Source organism: Elaeis guineensis, chromosome 12 (assembly GCF_000442705.2).
Source record: "Elaeis guineensis isolate ETL-2024a chromosome 12, EG11, whole genome shotgun sequence".
NCBI classification, from domain to species: Eukaryota; Viridiplantae; Streptophyta; class Magnoliopsida; order Arecales; family Arecaceae; genus Elaeis; species Elaeis guineensis.
Genome location: NC_026004.2, coordinates 84,930,818 through 84,950,928, shown reverse-complemented (window position 1 = coordinate 84,950,928; position 20,111 = coordinate 84,930,818). Strand labels below are relative to the sequence as shown.

At 42.3% G+C, this 20,111-nt stretch overlaps 1 pseudogene; it reads right to left on the bottom strand.

Moving 5' to 3' along the window:
• Positions 1-231: 231 nt before the first annotated feature.
• On the bottom strand, positions 232-17,499 carry LOC105034137 (uncharacterized; annotated as a pseudogene).
• Positions 17,500-20,111: the final 2,612 nt, after the last annotated feature.

Genomic DNA, 20,111 nt, shown 5'->3' with positions numbered 1-20,111 from the left:
TTGGTTAAATGAAGAAACTATTTTCAGGTTAATGTCTATTCCAACTTCATCGATTAAAGATGGAACTGATTTGTTCATTGCCAAATAGGTTGCATCAAAAATTGACTCCATTGTACGCTCATGTAAAGCCTACTCTGACGTAACCAATTTCTCTGTTTTTCACTGGCCAACGAATTATATACCAACTGTAAGATAAAGTAGCATTGAAGTCTGCCAGAAGCAGAAGCTTCCTCACAGCACTAAATGGTAGATCCGTTCCACCAAACAACCATTTCTCTGCGTAATCCCTCTTCCGCCATCTAGTACATGTGTCGAGTTGGTTTCTCCAACGCTAAATAAGATGCACTCAGAGAATGGTCCATGATGGGCTTTATTAAATCCTACTCCAACTTCAGTGTGTTCTGTATTATGCAAAAACGATACTCTTTGATTCACAGAAAGTGAAGGGAGAAAGAGGTAATTTTCAAAATATGGAGAGGAGTTTTCTTATTTGGTTGGAGTTTCAAGAAGAGAGAAAATAAAAAAATTTCTTGCCATAGAAAAATACTTCCCACATTTCGGGCCTCTTCTTTTATGGGTAAATATCATGGAAAAGTTGGTCAACTTTTCCATTGACCAATTTATCTATATTTTCACATTTTTAAAGATGGATAAGTTATTTTTTCTGTATAGCATTTACTCATGAAATAGAAAAAATCTTACCCATATAGGAGGTGGCTAAATCATTTTTCCAACAACTAAAAAAGTAACATTTTTAATTCATTCCTAATATACTCTTAACCTTATAATAATAATAACAATATAATATATTATAATATAATATATCATGATAATATAACATAATATAATATAATATATAATAATATTTATACTAGATATTATAATATATTATTATAATATAATATACTATATTATTATAACATATTTTAATAATATGATTCCATAAATATATAATATATTATTATATATTAATATATTATAATATAATAATATAACAATATATTTATTATATTATTATATATAATAATAGTTATATAATATCATAATGATAATATAATAATATAATATCTTTATATATAATAATAAATATATATTATTATATTATATTATACTATATTATTATATATAATAATATTATATAATAAAATATTATATTATATAAATTTAAGATATTAATATAATATATTATAATTATATATAATAATATTTATATAATAAAAGATATTATAGAAAATATGGATAGATCTTAACATTTTATCCAAAAAAACTAGTAATATAAAAAACCGTGGGTAATAGATGTTTGAGTTATTTTTCAATGTATAAAAGAATATAGATTAATTATTTTTCTATCTAAATATTGTCTGAAAAATACTTACCTAAAAAAATACAAATTTCTGAAAAAAAAATTTACTCACAGAGGAACGGCCCTTCATAAAAAGTGAAAATCCATGAGAAAGATTGATTTTTGAAACTTCCCATCTATAGAAAATAATAATTTTTTTTTTTCTTAAAATATTTTTTTAAAATTCACAACTGAAACTTCGTAAAATACCAATGAAGGATTAAAATAAAATATTGAATAATGATATTAATATATCATTTATATTATTATATTATTATATTTAAAATATATTATATTTATGTTTATATTAATAATTTTATTATATTGAAATATTAATATTGTATTAACATAATATTGTTGGGTACAAAATACCCCAATAGCCGAAGTTCGCGCCAGGAGTGACCCTCCGGGGATTTCGCCAACTTCCGACCTTCGGCGGTATCTCTCCGAACCTCTCCGACGGCCGAGCCTCCGTAACATTCCCAAGTTTTGCCAACGGATCAACCCCTGCCAGCGTCAACCAGATTCTTCACGGCAGTCGGACTCCTACGGGAGCCAGACTTCGCCCCCAACTTCAATTGCAGGAAGACTTCGCCCGGACTCCTATGGGAGCCGGACCTCGTCCCCGACTCCGGCTGCAGAAAGGCTTCGTCCGGACTCCGCCCACGACTTCAATTGCAGGAAGACTTCGCCCGGACTCCTACGGGAGCCGGACCTCGTCCCCAACTCTGGTTGCAGGAAGACTCTGCCCGGACTCCTACGGGAGCCGGACCTCGTCCCCGACTCCGGCTGCAGGCAGACCTCGTCTGGACTCCTACGGGAGCCAGACTCCGCCCACGACTTCACCTGCAGACTTCGTCCGGACTCCTACGGGAATCGAACTCCGCCCATGACTTCACCTGCAGACTTCGTCCGGACTCCTACGGGAGCCGGGCTCCGCCCACGACTGCACTTACAGGTAAACTTCGTCCGGACTCCTACGGGAGCCGGACTTCACCCACAACTCCAATTGCAGGTAGACTTCGTCCGGACTCCTACGGGAGCCGGACTTCGCCCCCAACTCCAATTGTAGGAAGACTCAGCCCGGACTCCTACGGGAGCCGGATCTCGTCTCCGACTTCGGCCGTCGGAAGACTCCGTCTGGACTTCATCCCCGACCTCAACTATTGGAAGGCTTCGCCCGGACTCCTACGGGAGTCGGGCTCCGTCCTCGACCTCGACTGCTGGTAAACTTCGTCCGAACTCCTAAGGGAGCCGGACTTCGCCCCTGACTTTGATTGCAGGTAGACTTCGCCCGAGCTCCTACGGGAGCCAGATCTCGTCTCCGACTCCAGCTGCGGGAAGACTCCGTCCGGACTCCCACGGGAGCCGGACCTCGTCCCCGACTTCGACTGAAGGAAGACTTCGTCCGGACTCCTACGAGAGCCGAACTTCGAGCTCCTCTCAGACGGGTAACTAGCCACCTCTCTCCACCAGACACTCCAGCCGGACTTCAGCCGACAGGCCTGGACCCTCTAGCAGGCCACAGCAACGGTCACGACTCTACTCCACTTCCTACGACGGATTCCGCGTGGCTCCATCACTCCTTGGCGGGCCGCAGTAACGGCCACAACTCTACTCCACTTCCTGCGATAGATTCTGCGTGGCTCCATCACTCCCTGGCAGACCACAATAATGGCCACGATCCTGCGACAGATACCGCACGATTCCTCCATCCTCTGGCAAGTCGCGACAACGGACGCCGCTCCACTCCCCGCGACAGACTCCACGTGGCATGTCCCGATGATAGCCACGATTCCACTCCACTACTCTTCGCAACAAACTCCTCCTGACCATGGGCAGCCCACTGCCAGACGGTTACAAACATTGCTATCAGTCTGTTGCTCCCTCCGCCTATAAAAGGGAGACCCCAGATACGTTATTCTCTAAGCTCTCATTTTTATCTAGAAACTCTGCTAAAATTTCCGTTCGGGCACTCCATTCTTGTTGAGGCAGAGAACTGACTTGAGCATCGGAGGGTCTTGCCGGAGCAACCCCACCTCCGGTTTAGACTTCTTTTGCAGGTCCCGACGGCGATCGCAACTCCCTCGACTCCAGCTTCTCTGACGCAGGCGAATTTTTGCACCAACATGATTGGTGCTAGAGGATGGGCCCTGTATCTCCGCAGTACCCTTGTTCTTAAAGGAGCGCTCAACGGGACTGCCTCCGGTCATCTTTTCCGACATCTACTCCTCCTTCCCCCACTAGGTCTTTGCCCAATGCCTCCCCGCAAAGCATCCACGCGATGATCCACGCCCTCCGCGGCTAGATCTCAGGCTCCGGCCTCACCTCCAGTTTTCCAGCCTCCTCCTCTTCCTCCGGCAACGACGGTTGGCGCGAAGCAATTCGACCTGCTGGTGCAGCAGGTCAGAGGCCTCACTGAAACTGTGCAGGCCATGCAGCAGCAGCAGCAGCCGCAGGCATCAGTGCACCTGGAAAGAGCGTCACCGGAACACCAGAATCCGACGGTAGGGCGGGCCACTTGGGCCAGCCGCTCCGTCTTTCCCGGAAAGACGAATCCGAGGGTGGAGAGCCCTCAGTCGGATCACGATTCCACCCCTGAAAGATCTCTACCTCCATTCTGCCAGAGGACCCTCGAGACCCGTAGTCGAGAGGATTTCCTGGACCAGAGGCTCCAGGAGATGAACCGGCGGATCGAAGAACTCCGCCACGCTCCCCCCGCTTATGGTGAGGATATTTGTACTGACCCTCCCTTTTCTCAAATGATCATGCAGGAACCGATCCCGCCAAACTTCAAACTCTCCCAATTTGAAAGCTACGACGGGACTTCGGACCCGGTTGATCACCTGGAGGCCTTCTGGACGATGATGCTGCTTCATGGCACACCCGACGCCATTTTATGCCGAGCCTTCCCATCCACCTTGAAGGGAGTGGCGAGAAACTGGTACTCGACGCTGAAGTCGAGTACCATCTTTTCCTTCGATCAGATGAGCCACCAATTTGTGGTCCATTTTGTCAGCAGTCGGCGCCTCCGGAAGGGTTCGGAGTCCCTCATCAACATCAAGCAGAGGGAGGGGGAGTCCATTCGGGCCTACATCAACCATTTCAATGTCGCCGCGCTAGAGGTCTGGAACTTGGACCAATCGGTAGCGATGGCCGCTCTGAAGGGCGGCCTTCAGAAGAATGACCTTTTGTTCTCCCTGGAGAAGAAGTACCCCAAGAATTTTGCTGACCTATTGGCTCGGACCGAAGGGTACGCTCGAGCGGAAGAAGCCTTTAAAATGAAAGATGAGGAGACCGCGAGAGAGCGGCAGGCAGGAGACTCGAGTAAGCCCGCAGTCGAAAAAGGGTCGAAAGAAGCTCGGCCATGTTCTCGAACTCCTCCCGGGCACAAGCGTGTCAAGACTCCTCCCCGGGTACGCAGGCAGGGAAGCCCGGATCGCCGGGCTCGACGAGGTTCTCCCCCAGGAAGATTCCGCAACTATGCCCCCCTCAACGCATAGAAAACCCAGGTGCTGATGGAGGTCAGAGAGTAGCTCCCTAGGCCAGAGAGGATGCGCACGCACCCCGGAAAGCGCAATCCGAACAAGTTCTGCCTCTACCATCGTGATCACGACCACGACACGGAGGAATGCATCCAGCTCCGAGACAAGATCGAGGAGCTCATCTGACGAGGTCGGCTCGACAGATTCATTCGACGCCGGCCTGAGGGTAGAGAAGATCGGCCAAGGGCTCTGTCGCAGCCTGAGCCGCCAAGGAGGGAAGAGCAGCCCGGAGATCGGCCTCCAATCGGGATCATCAACTCCGTCGCCGGAGGACCTCAAGGGGGAGCAGACCTTCCACGACCATGGAGCTCGAAAAACTTGCGAATGTATTACCAATAACTCTATTTTAAATAAAAGTTTCATATCTATATGTCTCCTCTCTTGGCGCGAGCCTATATCGACAGGACAGTCAAAACAAACTGTGCCGGGAGCAGGAGGAGAACTTTGTCTCGACAAAGTCGAAGGCCCGGTTCCCCTTAGACCGGATGGGGGGAGAGGCCAAACAGCGCCCACATGCGCCCCCACAGCCATGTTAGGGACAGGAGGAGAACTTCGCCCTAACATGAGCAAAGTCGAAGGCCCGGTTCCTCTTAGACCGGATGGGGGGAGAGGCCAAACAGCGCCCACATGCGCCCCCACAGCCATGTTAGGGATAGGAGGAGAACCTCGCCCTAATATGAGCAAAGTCGAAGGTCCGGTTCCTCTTAAACCAAATGGGGGGAGAGGCCAAACAGCGCCCACATGCACCCCCACAGCCATGTTAGGGACAGGAGGAGAATCTTGTCCTAACATGAGCAAAGTCGAAGGTCCGATTCCTCTTAGACCGGATGGGGGGAGAGGCCAAACAGCGCCCACATGCACCTCCAGAGCCATGTTAGGGACAGGAGGTGAACCTCGCCCTAACATGAGCAAAGTCGAAGGCCCGGTTATACTCAGATCGGACAGGGGGAGAGGCCCCGTGGCGCTCATATGCGCCCCCATAGTCCTGTTAGCGACAAGAGGAGGACCTCGTCCTAACACTGAACTGAAATCGACTATTGTCAAAAATAGGGGAAGAACCCCACCCTAACGCCAGTCAAGATCTGGTCGCTTAAGACCAGATAGGAAGAAGGAGGCCTCCCCAGCGGCCCCTTCACACTCCCGCGACCCCACCAAGAGCAGAGGGAAAACCCTCACTCGGAAAAAGAAAAGAAAAAAGGGGAGGGGAGTTAAGAAGGAAAGCGACGGACTGCATCAGCGACGAATGGAAAACAAATTGCATCAAAGGTACAAAGAACCTCGTCTCAGCAAGGATCGGAGTTCTTATCAAAATCCCCAACCTTCATGAAAGCCCTCAATGCAAGCTCGAGATAGGATGACTTTCTCAGGGTGACGAGAAGCTCGGACCTCCAAGCTCGAGCTCTAAAAGAGGGCGTCAAACCCGAGCGGCCCCGGGCAAATCTGCGGCCATGGACGAAAGGGTGGGCTAATGCGATGGCAATCGGGTACCTCCGAACGGCATCGACTTCAAGCAAGGCAAAAGCCGAAAGAAGCTCGGCAAGCGACAATCCAACACATGAGTAAAAGAGGTAGCGAAGAATTTTCTTCTCATGTTATTTATTAAATATGCATTACAGTGCCATTAAAGCTGAAGAAAAAAGATGACTGAAAAAGCGGGCCGACGCAACGACCAACGACCTCGAAAAAAAAAAAAAAAGAGGGAGAGAAAAAAAAAGAGAGAGAAAAAGAAAAAAAAAGAGAGAGAATACAACAATCACAATGGTAAGTGCAAGAAGTTCGGCAGGCAGCAACTCGACGCAAAGTACGGATGAAGTAATAAAATCTCCTTCTCATTCTTGATTAACAAGGATGTACGTTACAAGGCCCTGAGGGCCGAGAGAAAAAAAATACATTACTACAAGGCCCAAAAGGAACATGTTGGAGACCACTTCAAGCTCCCAACTTCTCCTTCCGGTTCCACTCGTCTCGACAGTATTTTCCAGTGCATGTGACAAATCCTTCAGCTCTCGCCCCCCGTCTCGTTCCGCTCCATCGTCGAAATCCCAGCCCTAGGGGGAAAAGGATGGGATAGAATTTAGGAGGCAGCGACGGCAACGGCAGTGGCGACGACGACCTACATCAAGAAGAACCGGAGGTGCCCCGGAGGCCGCGACGGCACCGGAGGCATGCACCACCACCGTGTGCTCCACGACAACCACCGTCCTAGATACTTCGGCAAGGTCAGCATGCGCTACTTCCACCATCCCCGCAACAAGTTCTACTACCCCACCATCGGCGCCGACCGCTTCTGGTCCCTCGGCTCCGACGACGTCAAGAATCCCGCCACAGCTTGTGACGACAACTCTGCCCCCTTGACCGGTGTCGCCCCGTTCAGCTACTCCAAAATTCTCAGACGGAACGCCCTCACCGGTTGTCCCCGCTATTAAACCCCTGTTGTTGAAGAAATTCTCCCTCGAGCCCCCTTTGAGGCGATGGGAACCCTCAGTGACTGTTCGACAGCCGGAGAATTCGCAGGCTGCTGTTTTTCCCCTTCTACTCCTCTCGATCCGTGACATCCTCTCGAGGTTGGCCTCCGGGGCGGGAGCTCCGGCGGGAGAACCCCTCGGAGAGGCTCGGGGGGCTGAAGACGGCGGGGAGCCAGTGGGGATGGCGAAGACTAGTGTGAAGAGCGCTCAGAGTCGAAAAGGGCACCGATGGAGTGGCTGAGTGGCTAAACTCTCAGGCAGAAGAAAGGTGTCGACCCTCAGGCGAAGTGAAGCCCCTGGAGGAAGGGCAGGATCTTAAATAAGCGACGGGACCTGGCGCAGTTATGGTGGCGGACATCCCTAAACCCACCAGCACCCGCCACGTGTCCCACTTACCGTGACGTAGGGCCGGCTGCCGGCGGATCATTATGGCGGGGCGCTTAGAATTACGCCCTGGTGGGAGTTCCGAAAGGACTCTTCGGATTGCCCTAATCAGAAAAAGGCTCCAGCACGCACGCATTAAATGACGAGATTTTCGAAGGCGGTCATGTGCAAAATTCAAGGAAACGACTTCGACTGTGAAAATTTTCTGTATTTCCTTCGATCGAAACTCAAACTCGAAAGTAACGGGACTGATGTTGGGTACAAAATACCCTAATAGCCGAAGTTCGCACCAGGAGTGACCCTCCGGGGATTTCGTCAACTTCCGACCTTCGGCGGCATCTCTCCGAACCTCTTCGGCGGTCGAGCCTCCGTAACATTCCCAAGTTTTGCCAACGGATCAACCTCTGCCAGTGTCGACCAGATTCTTCATGGCAGCCAGACTCCTACGGGAGCCGGACTTCGCCCCCAACTTCAATTGCAGGAAGACTTCGCCCGGACTCCTATGGGAGCCGGACCTCGTCCCTGACTCCGGCTGCAGAAAGGCTTCGTCCGGACTCCTACGGGAGCCGGACTCCGCTCACGACTTCAATTGCAGGAAGACTTCGCCCGGACTCCTACGAGAGCCAGACCTCGTCCCCAACTCTGGTTGCAGGAAGACTCTGCCTGGACTCCTACGGGAGCCGGACCTCATCCCCGACTCTGGCTGCAGACAGACTTCGTCCGGACTCCTACGAGAGCCGGACTCCGCCCACGACTTCACCTGCAGACTTCGCCCGAGCTCCTACGGGAATCGGACTCTGCCCATGACTTCACCTGCAGACTTCGTCCGGACTCCTACGGGAGCCGGGCTCCGCCCACGACTGCACTTACAGGTAAACTTCGTCCGGACTCCTACGGGAGCCGGACTTCACCCACAACTCCAATTGCAGGTAGACTTCGTCCGGACTCCTACGGGAGCCGGACTTCGCCCCCAACTCGAATTGCAGGAAGACTCAGCCCGGACTCATATGGGAGCCGGATCTCGTCTCCGACTCCGACCGTCGGAAGACTCCGTCTGGACTTCGTCCCCGACCTCAACTGCTGGAAGGCTTCGCCCGAACTTCTACGGGAGCCGGGCTCCGTCCTCGACCTCGACTGCTGGTAAACTTCGTCCAGACTTTTAAGGGAGCCGGACTTCGCCCCTGACTTTGATTGCAGGTAAACTTCGCCCGGGCTCCTACGGGAGCCAGATCTCATCTCCGACTCCAGCTGCGGGAAGACTCCGTCCGGACTCCCACGGGAGCCGGACCTCGTCCCCGACTTCGACTGAAGGAAGACTTCGTCCGGACTCCTACGAGAGCCGAACTCCGAGCTCCTCTCAGACGGGTAACTAGCCACCTCTCTCCATCAGACACTCCAGCCGGACTTCGATCGACAGGCCTGGACCCTCTAGCAGGCCACAGCAACGGCCACGACTCTGCTCCACTTCCTGCGACGAATTTCGTGCGGCTCCATCACTCCCTGGTGGGCCGCAGTAACGGCCACGACTCTGCTCCACTTCCTGCGACGGATTCCGCGCGACTCCATCACTCCCTGGCAGACCACAATAATGGCCACGATCCTGCTCCACTTCCTGCGACGGATACCGTGCGATTCCTCCATCCTCTGGCAAGTCGCGACAACGGACGCCGTTCCACTCCCCGCGACAGACTCCACGTGGCATGTCCCGGTGATAGCCACGATTCCACTCCACTACTCTTCGCAACAAACTCCTTCTGACCATAGGCAGCCTACTGCCAGACGGTTACAAACATCGCTATCAGTCTGTTGTTCCCTCTGCCTATAAAAGGGGACCCCAAATACGTTATTCTCTAGGCTCTCATTTTTACCTAGAAACTCTGCTAAAACTTTCATTCGAACACTACATTCTTGTTGAGGCAGAGAACTGATTTGAGCGTCGGAGGGTCTTGTCGGAGCAACCCCACCTCCAGTTTAGACTTCTTTTGCAGGTTCCGGCGACGATCGTGACTCTCTCGACTCCAACTTCTCCGACGCAGATGAATTTTTGCACCAATAAATATCAATACATATGTACCACAGGGACTCCGGAACTAGAACCCTAGAGAAAGCTTGCTCTGGATTTAGATATTTCCGCTGGCATCCAACAAGACGGCCGGATATGATGCCTACTGTTGGTAACTCTACGCCGCAATTGGGGGCATATACCTCGGGAATGCCAACTTCTGGAGGCTGGCAGCTCAGTGTATTGTTGCAACTGCAGTTTCCCATGCACTCTAATATGCATTGCAAAGCCATGCGCGCTAGTCCTGGACCATGATGCAACTTTTGTAGCTTATGCGCCGTTCGGTTCTTATTAATATGGTCAACAATCTCATTAACAGGATTTCCTTCAAGAAGATGTCATTGAAATGCATAAATCAGGGGCACAGATGAGTGCCAAAAATCTAGTAATGATTATTATCATGATGGAATACTTCTCTAGATAACGTTACAATGACATGATATCATTTCTTTTATCAGGACACATTATCCTCAATTGAAACCGCGTCATGGCATAACATTGATAGGCAAGTTATAACAATGGTAATATATGGTCTCTCTTCTGTGCGTCTGGATATTTCCACACATGATATAAGAACATTGTGGTATCAATTATTGGATTAATCCATCAAATGTATTTGAGATTGCATCATGAGCAGAACATTGATATGCAAGTTATAGTAATGGAAAAATGTGACTTGTGTGCGGTGAGATCCATAAGACTCCCGTGACATTAATTTTTTTGACTCGCATACATAATTTGATTGAAATTGTTTCATGGCATTGTATTGATAGGAAAGTGATAATAATGCAACAGTGTGATTTGTGTGGGTGCGAGTGCATGAATATTGATTTGGGGATGCATTTTATACCGAGTGCAAAGTGAAAACTTAATTTCTGCTTTAAGCCTTCTGATCAGACACTGCAGACTTTGAAGGGGTGTTTGGTTAGAGAAAGTTGGAGTCTGAAATCGGAATGAGAATGAATAATTTACATTTCAATTGTTTGATTAGAAAGAATCCCATTCCAATTCTGAGGTGGAACAAGAATGGCCTAATCTACCTACAACACAATCCGTACTTTCTCCTAAAGATTCAAACTTTCATTCTGATTCTGATTCTAGTGGTCATGAACCATACGCTTTAAGAAATTTGGATATTCTGATTCCGATTCTAAACTATTCTGATTCACATTCTGATTCTGATTGTAAACTAAACACCCCATGAGATTAACAAACAGTTGAAACAACGTACTTAAAAGCTGACAAGGAAGGACTTCCAGATCTCATAGTCCTATATATATGGCAAGAACTTGCATAGTGGAAACTAATTCCACTTGTAGAGGACCTACACCGCATTCCTTGATTTGGATCAGAACTGGAATATAAGGTCAAAATGCAACACCAGGCCCACTAAGTTGCTAGGATTTGGATCAGTTCCTTGGTCAGAATCCGATCCATTGACAGTTGCATTAGAGGTATGCATAAATCTTTTCAAAGCCAATTGCTAGCACATATTATGTCTCACAAGTTCGGAAAAACTATCTACTCATCTGTAAGGACTCTAGATGTATTTCAGTCATTTTATATCGCTATTGTGCTTCCTGCTTAGAGTTACATCAGTATAGTAACCCATGGTAGAGGAGCTATAAAAGTCCATTGGATAATCTTATGGGGCATTTGAAAGATTAACATGGAAGTAATGCTATGAGAGATCAAATAAAACATATAGCTTCATCAAACAGAGAACAAACTGTCATAAATATTCTATAATTAAGATGAAAATATAAAATAACCTAGTGATCCTGCATACTGTGAACGAGCACATGATGATACAGAGACAAATCTTAATAAGAACAGCTATATTTTGAAACTGTAAACATCCCTGGCTGACCCATTTCCTTTTAGCAGTCTTGAGCACATACTAGTGGATATTAGTCTATTTGACAAGACGTGTGAATGGTGTTTCAATTTTCTCAAAGAATCTATTAACCTCCATTAGAATCTTTATGCAGTGTATGGTGAGGACAGGGCAGCATAAGATGAATTCTGGCTATCATTTGCAAGTGCTCAAGGCACGTGTAGTATTATGTGGCCAAAAACAGGTCACAGTCAGTATATGAAGTATGAGAGAGATGGAGGGGTTGACATTGGGATGGATCAATTGGTTTGGCATTTAGGTCATGGTCTGGTTGTGGGCATCAAAGGGTGAGATGGGAGCTGATGAATACTGACTAGTTGAGAGAGATCCATTGGATTGGGTGAGAAGTTATTCATGTTTGCTTGGTCAAATATTTCATACTTCATATACTTACTAGAGATCACAGTTCAGCTTTTTTCAATGAGGGGTGTTGCCACTGGGAACCAGCCCGGCTCAGGTGCCGAGTTAATAGGGTCGCTAGAGATTTTGGCCCATCCATGATCCAAATTGAAAAGGTCTGATGGGGTTGCTACACACCTCCACAGCAATGGTTCAGTGGCCACCATGCTTGATTGGTGATGATCCCTATTGGGATAGATCCTCATCACTTAACCGACCTCATCCAACTAACCTCAACTGGAAGCCTACCTCAGTAAAAGCCAACACCATTGGGAGAATACCGACGTGAAGCTATCGATGTGGAGCCGGATCATGGAAATCATCATAAGACTGGTTTCGATGCAAAGCTGGGGTCACCAGAAGACCGACCTCATCAAAAGACTGTGGTCCTTAGGAAGCCGATCTCATCGGGAGGCCGATCTTGCCTGAAAGCTGAGGTTGGTAGACGTCCGACCTCAACATCACCTAGACGTGGTGACATTGCCCAAAGACTGTATTGGCCAACAATCGTCCTGTTTCTCCAGTGGCATCGGTGAGAAACGGACGTACTTGCCTATCGCGACAGCACTGATCCGAAGATCGGATTTTTCAGCTGCCCATGGTGTCTGATACTTCGGATCAGTCATCTTTCGACCTAACTCTCCAGCCCTACTTGGCGAGCCCGGGACTGTTGGCATATGGGGTACTCACCTCGGACTACTTTCAATCTCTTTTATCTTGCTCTGGCTAGTGGCCGACTTGGATATAACATCGACCAAACTGTCGGAGGTCAAGTGAGGTTGCCATGCAGTCACATCGAGTCATATTAAGTCACATCATCCTGAGGTCATATCCTAAGCGGTCCGCTGCACATCATGATAGGACACCACAAAGTCCTTAATTATGCCACATGCACCCGATAAGGCCTACCATCACGACCATTGATGCATCGGATAAAAGACATGCCTGCTGACAGGGCCATTTAAAGATGCCCTCATGCGGCTTCGTATGATTGGATGTTAACAGATTGCTCTTTCGTCCTTCCATCTTTCATCCTGCTCTCTTTATAAATGGATGTAAGAAGGGACCCTTAGGGGGTACGCACATTCAAAAACTCAGAGTCCGAAACTCTGCCTCACTCGCTCCTTCATCTGTTGAGCTAAAGACTGACTTGAGCATTGGAGTACGTGTGACATAAGTAATGAAATAAATCTTCTTTATATATTTTATTTATATTATTATTTCGAACATGAAATAAATTATTAATTGATTTATATATGATTTATGAATCTTATGAAAAATATGTTTTGAATAGAAATTGAAGTAAAATTTTAAAGTAATATTTCTTGGACTATTACTAGAAATGCTTATTGATCTAAAATAATATATGCGTATTTTGATTTGATTATAAAATTTATATTATTCTGTAAAAAATTTTTGATATGAATCGATTTTAAACTCTCAGCCTCACTACATTCTGAATCGTATCAATTGAAGGTCATGCATTGGCACTTTGAGCTCATAATTTTATTTTTGATATAGCCATAGGGTATAATTATAATATTCTAACTCCATCAAAACGTATAAATATGGTATTTTAGTCCCACCATAAGATATAGGTGTGGTATTCTGATCTCACCACAAGATATAAGTGTGGTCATAGTTAAAGACTGATAAGTTGAGTAAAATTTTTTTTGAAAAAGATTTTTTAATATGATTGATTTTAAAATTTAATATATAATTATATATTTGAATATTTAAAGATACTAACATACTAAATTTATATTTTAAAAATAAATTTGATTATATTTGTACGCTGATTAATGATAAATTATATTTTAATATTTGTAATTCATATGATCACATAAATTATCTAGTTAAGATAATCATTACTTATTAGACTATCTAGCTCATTACTCTATATTTTATTATTTTTTCAGAATCAAAGGATTAGTTTGATTCAGAGATTCAATAAGAGAGAGTGAATTAGAGGCAAACTTTGATATTTTATTTTATATTAAAATTTGATGTAAGATTATGAAATATTATTTTGTAAGATATTTGATTTAATTACTTAAAATAAAATTAAATATTAAATATTTAAATTTTATTCAACTATTATTTTATGATATCATGATGAGATACCTTGTATGCTTGCAGAGAGAGAGTTCTCTATAAGTATGTTGCGGTTGCCATGACCTTTGGCTCGCAATCTCGAGTTGGAGCTGTGACAATCAGACTAAGGAAATGTTCTACTAGGAGAAAAGAAATCCATTGGGGTTGTTAGTGTTAGAACAATATGAATAGGAATGACGATGGTACCATGAGGATCTTAGAAGCATGACATGCTTTGGAATTGAAAAAAAAACTTAATTTCCATAGGTACACTAGATTCTCATGGATACATATATACTAGTAAGAATTTGCTAAAAATCCCTAAGGAAAACTAGTAGTGATGAAAGGAGAGTTGGTTAATGGATTGTATCACTTAGTGGATAAAATAATAATAGATACTAAAACAGTTTTCTCATCATTAAGGTTGTCAACTCTTAGCTTAGTTAGTGTTCTTGACAATTCTTGTCTTACTTGCATCTTGGTTTTTCTTCCTCCTTGGCTACTGGTAGCAGCTGCAGTTGGACTTTTGCATGTGCTTTTGTTACGACCAATCATGTGACAGTTGGAGAAAATCACTTTCTCCCCTTTCTTAGATAATATGTATGGATTCTTAGGCTTCTTGGGATCTCTCCTCCCCTACTTCTTGGGGTTCTACCAAGGGATCTTTTAAGTACTGATAGTTCTAGTAGATTATACTCAGATTTTGCATAATTATATATGTTTATATATGTTTCAGTTAACTAGCGCTATTGTGTAGTTATATATTTTTATATAAGTTTCAATTTTAAAATAATATGCCACGTAAAATTTTTTTTTATCTATTGAACCATATCATTATCACCACATGAGGCAATAGGATTTCACTGAGCTGTCATTCCCTATAGTTACAATTTCTTTTTGTAACATTTGCTTTATAGGGGCATAGGCTTGCACTAAGCTGTCATATCATTATCGCTGTATAGGGGCATAGGATTCCACTAAGCTATCATTCCCTATTGTTATAATTTCTTTTTTTCGGATCCACAATCCAACAATCAACCCCATGCCTTACTTCATAACCACTCTTTTCATTGTAGTTTGAAGTATAATGTCTATTATCTACTTTAGCTTTCTTTATCTTAGCGTGAATCTTAGAATATATGAGACCACTATAATTCTACAGCTCTTCACATTTTTGTTTTATTCTAATCATTATAAGGATTCTGATCTCTTCCAGTATTATGGTCATAGGCCTATATTTGTTCATTAAAATGAATGAGTTAAAATATTCTACCATATTATTTTGTACAATATCACAACATGTTCTCTCCATGAAAAAAGAGGAGCATCCATATTATTTGCAACATCCTTGTAGGTCTTTTCACTTAGATTCTTCAAGTATTCCAATGCATTCTTAGACTCCTATATTGTATAGGCAAGTGCTACCTCTTATAGTGCATTTTTAAGAGTCTTGTCTTCATCATGCTTCTTTTAAAAATTACTTTGTATATCTCATAAAAAATCTATGCTTAACCTCTCCCAAAACTTACTAGAAGTATGGAACCAAACCCCACATTATAAAGAAAAAGACAAAAGTCGATGTAATTGTAAAAAGCAAACTTATCAATATAAAAAATAATCCAAATAATTAAATTACACCCTTATCTATTATGGGTCTGACATGTGTTAGGACTGTAGAGCCTGATCTATCTCCTTGATCTCAGTCTTATTTATGCGCTATGATTGATAGTCGTGGGTTTCACTGCGCGGTCAATGGGCATGGGGTCAAGGAGGGCAGTGCCCCCTTGCCCTGGGGTCTAGGGGGATGGAATTCCACCAAACAAATGGTAAAAGGTACATACTACTGATAGCTGTGATTTTCCTTCTCTGTTTTATTGGAATGGAGGGCAAATATGAAAACACCCTACCAACTGTTAATCCTAATCTCTGATATAAATAGATAATCATTGGACATCAAATATATGAGAGTCGGTGGCTGTGCTATGTAGAAGAGAGGGTGTGTGAGAGAGAGTTGCTTCTCCATCTCTTATACTCTTGTAAACTCCTTGATTATATAGTGAAAATTTTTTATGTAACCGTGGACATAGGAGCAAGAGACTCGAAACCACATAAATTTCTTTGTTCTTGTGTATGTGCCATTTGATATTCTTTTCTTCTTCCTCCCGCTATTCTTCACATCTCGTCGCACGTAGAGCCGACCCTAGTTTCTAACAACATGAACACCCAATATTTCTCTTATGCAAAGTCAATTGAAGCAAATTTAAAATCCACTCCCATAACTCTTGTTTCTACCTCTACATTGGTCAAGCAATAGGAGATATCCTCTTATTGGCATCTCTCCTAACTACTATCAAAAGATGTTCTTGACAAACTGACTCAAGGAAACACCCATCTAAATATATTATGGGCCTACAACTAGCAAGAAATCCCTCTTTGGATGCATCAAAGAATATATAGAACATTTGAAAAATAGGTTTTGTCATGATTGTGGCCTTCATACATGTATAGCAATTATACTACTAGGGTTTGGTCTTCTTAGTTCTTAAGCATAGTCAAGCAGTCTTACATATTGCATCTTATAAGATTATAGAATTTTCTCAAGTATCCTCCTTGTTGACCTAGAGCACTAGTACATAAGATATTGACAATTAGGTTCTTATGAACATCATCTTATAACTCCAAGGTCTTAAAATTAAGATTGATCCTAAACTTTCCTAAATAGTGCCTAGCAAGTCAAGATAACTTTATCTGACAATTTTTATAGCTTCTATGTATTTGTATTTAGGACAATAGTACTTAGAAAGACTTTTCTATACCCATCCATGAAGCAGATATTTTCTATGGGTACCCAATAATACATATAGCAACAATATAAGAACCGACATTCTTTTTGAACATTATGTTATATTTATTCAATACCCCATATGTCCTTACAATATTGTTAAACTTGTGATTATCAAACTTTTCATCATTTCTCTTAACACCATCAGAATCAAAATAATCAAATCCAAGCATGTTTTCTTCTACCATATCCTTTAAGAACTAATTAAGATCTTAATTTTTATATATGTGCATTTCTGACTCAAAATCACTGTCAGAGTCACTACTATCAGCAATTCTCTTCACATCCATATCCACTAAATCATCATCAAAATTAGTATTATCAACATTATCATCGCACTAATATCAAAATCATTATTAGCATCACTATTAGCATGATTAACAGTGTTATTATCTGGATTATCAGCATTATCACTAACACCCATATTCTCATCCATCCCAAAACCACTAGCACTCACATTCTCAACCATTTGAGATAAACTTGCATATTGAGTAATGTCTATGACTTTAAATACATTCATGTGATGTTCAGTATACAAATATGCACTATACCCCTATGATTGACTTGACTAAACATCTCAAAAACTTGTAGATTATTATATAAAACTCTAAGGTTATGTTGGAAGTCCCTTCTTGGTACCACATAATGCAACTTTGCCATATTAGTGTAATCCAACTTATTAAACTTAGCAATGATGCTAATATATAATACTCTATCTACATCAATATCCTCTATGGTAGTTAATAAATGAGCCACTATATGATATATAATAACTATAACAATTATATCTATGCTACAAAAGATAAAAAAATTTATGTAAACATAAAAGCTATTCATATAAACACAATGCAAAATCTCTAAATCGAACTTAATAGGTCCACCAAATCATTAGACAATGGCCGATTTGATATATCAACATCCAATATAGGACCCTAGACTAGAATAAGGGGTTCACTAAATCTTTATATAATAAAATTTTTAGCATATTAACATCTAATGCAGGATCCTAGACTAGACATAATAGATCCACTTAACCATTGTATAATGATTTTTTTGGCATATCAGCATCTAATATACGATCCTAAATTAAACATAAGTGATTTACTAAACTATTATACAATAACCTATTTAAATTCAAAATACAATACTTGAGCAATCAACTTTTAATTTTAACATATCAACATTGAATGAAGTAAACAATTGTGCCATATATAAAATTCAAATCCATAAATATAGAAATCCTAACATCTCAAATAATAAATCTTACTTTTTTAATATCATCATACCTCTAAACAATGTTAGTTGTAGTCATCCCTTTGATTTGAGAAAACCCTCAATAGCAAATATCACAGCCATCCCTTTCTTCACATTAATGATTATTTTCCAAAGGGGGATGGGTGGACAGAAAATTTCATCAAGCAAGTGGTAGGCTTAGTGGAAGGCTAAGGTCGATATTGGAGAGGATGCCTAGATATTATTAGGTTGTGAGGGAGGGAGGACTTTCGGCAATGTCAAACAATCATTTAAAATTACATATCTCAAATTAAAAGTTGTTTACTCTTTAATCTGCAATATCAGCCAATTTATAAGCCATGTGTATTCACGTGACACTCAAGGGCAGATGGTGTTGAGCTCTATTTGTATGATTTTCTGATTTCGCATAATTTCTTGATATTATTGACCAAATTACTATATCTTGAATTTCACTAGCTCGATTGTTAGTACCTCAAAAGTTCATAGTATATGTGCATTTTTTTTTTGTACATTGTTATCTTCCACAATAAAATACTAACCTGACCTTATAGGGATGAATGGTCATTATAGGTGGTCATATTTGTCATTGGAGGCAACAACTATTTTTATAATTTTAGTTCTCAATAATATACTTGTAAATTGGGATGCAACATCAATAACCCAATCTTTAGTACCTTCTATATTAATCATATCTTTATGTCTTCTCCATTTCTTATTCCAACTTAATTGATCGTTAAAAATTTTGCAATCCTAGGGTTCAGATGTATCTTTTTCTCCCAATTGCCCTCTTGGTTCCAATATTATAAAATCCTCATGGCTAATTTTAAAACATATAATCAACAAGTGTCCGATGGGTTTAGCAAAATGGATTGTCAACTCTTAAAAATTAACTCTATAATAATTAAGTGCAACCATGTTATTACATTTCAATACTGGATAATGTTATTTTAAAGGTAGTCCATCTAGAAGACATCAAACTGATGATATGGATCCACCTAGTATTCTATCAAATTCTTCATTCTAAAAGAAATAATCAAAGTTTCTTAAATTCAAAATTTCAAAAGGATGATGAAATCCCTGCAAAGTCCCTCAACTAATGTGATCCAATTCACTTTGAATTCTTTGCATATCGCACCTCTTCTCCATAAAAATAAATGGTCTTATAGCTAATTAGACTTATCAAACTCAATTTGATCAATTCCTAGACATGGAACTTGATTGGTTCTTCTTTTAAGCCTAAATTTGATAAAGGTTGAAGCTAGATCAATCAATGGATATTAGACTAAAATTTGAAGAGTGACCCTCATGATAGCTTTGGTGTTTGGTTAAAATTTATATTTTTTAGACATCTCTACTCTTACCAGCAACAATCACCTAAAAATACCTAAAAGTCCTTCTAAAATTCATTAAAAATAAAAAAATAATGAGAATATCAAATAAATATGATATATATGTATGTATGTATGTGTGTGTATATGTGTATATGTATATGTATATATATATATGTATATATATATACACACATACATACATACATATATACATACACACATATTTAATAATCATCTTCTCCATTCAGAACAACCATCCATCATCTTTTCTTTCACTGTCTCTTCTTCTTCTCACCGTCACAACCACCAGAGCCCCCTCATTCTACCAACTTAAAGATAGCAAGCTAATGGTGCCATTTCTTAACAATTAGAGTGGCTGTAATGGGCAGAATAGATATTTCTCTCGTACCTCATGGTGTGTCTCGTCTCTTTCAAGTCCTTCTATCTTGTTTCATATCTCGTCTCTTTCAAGTATCCCTAATCCATTATAAATTTT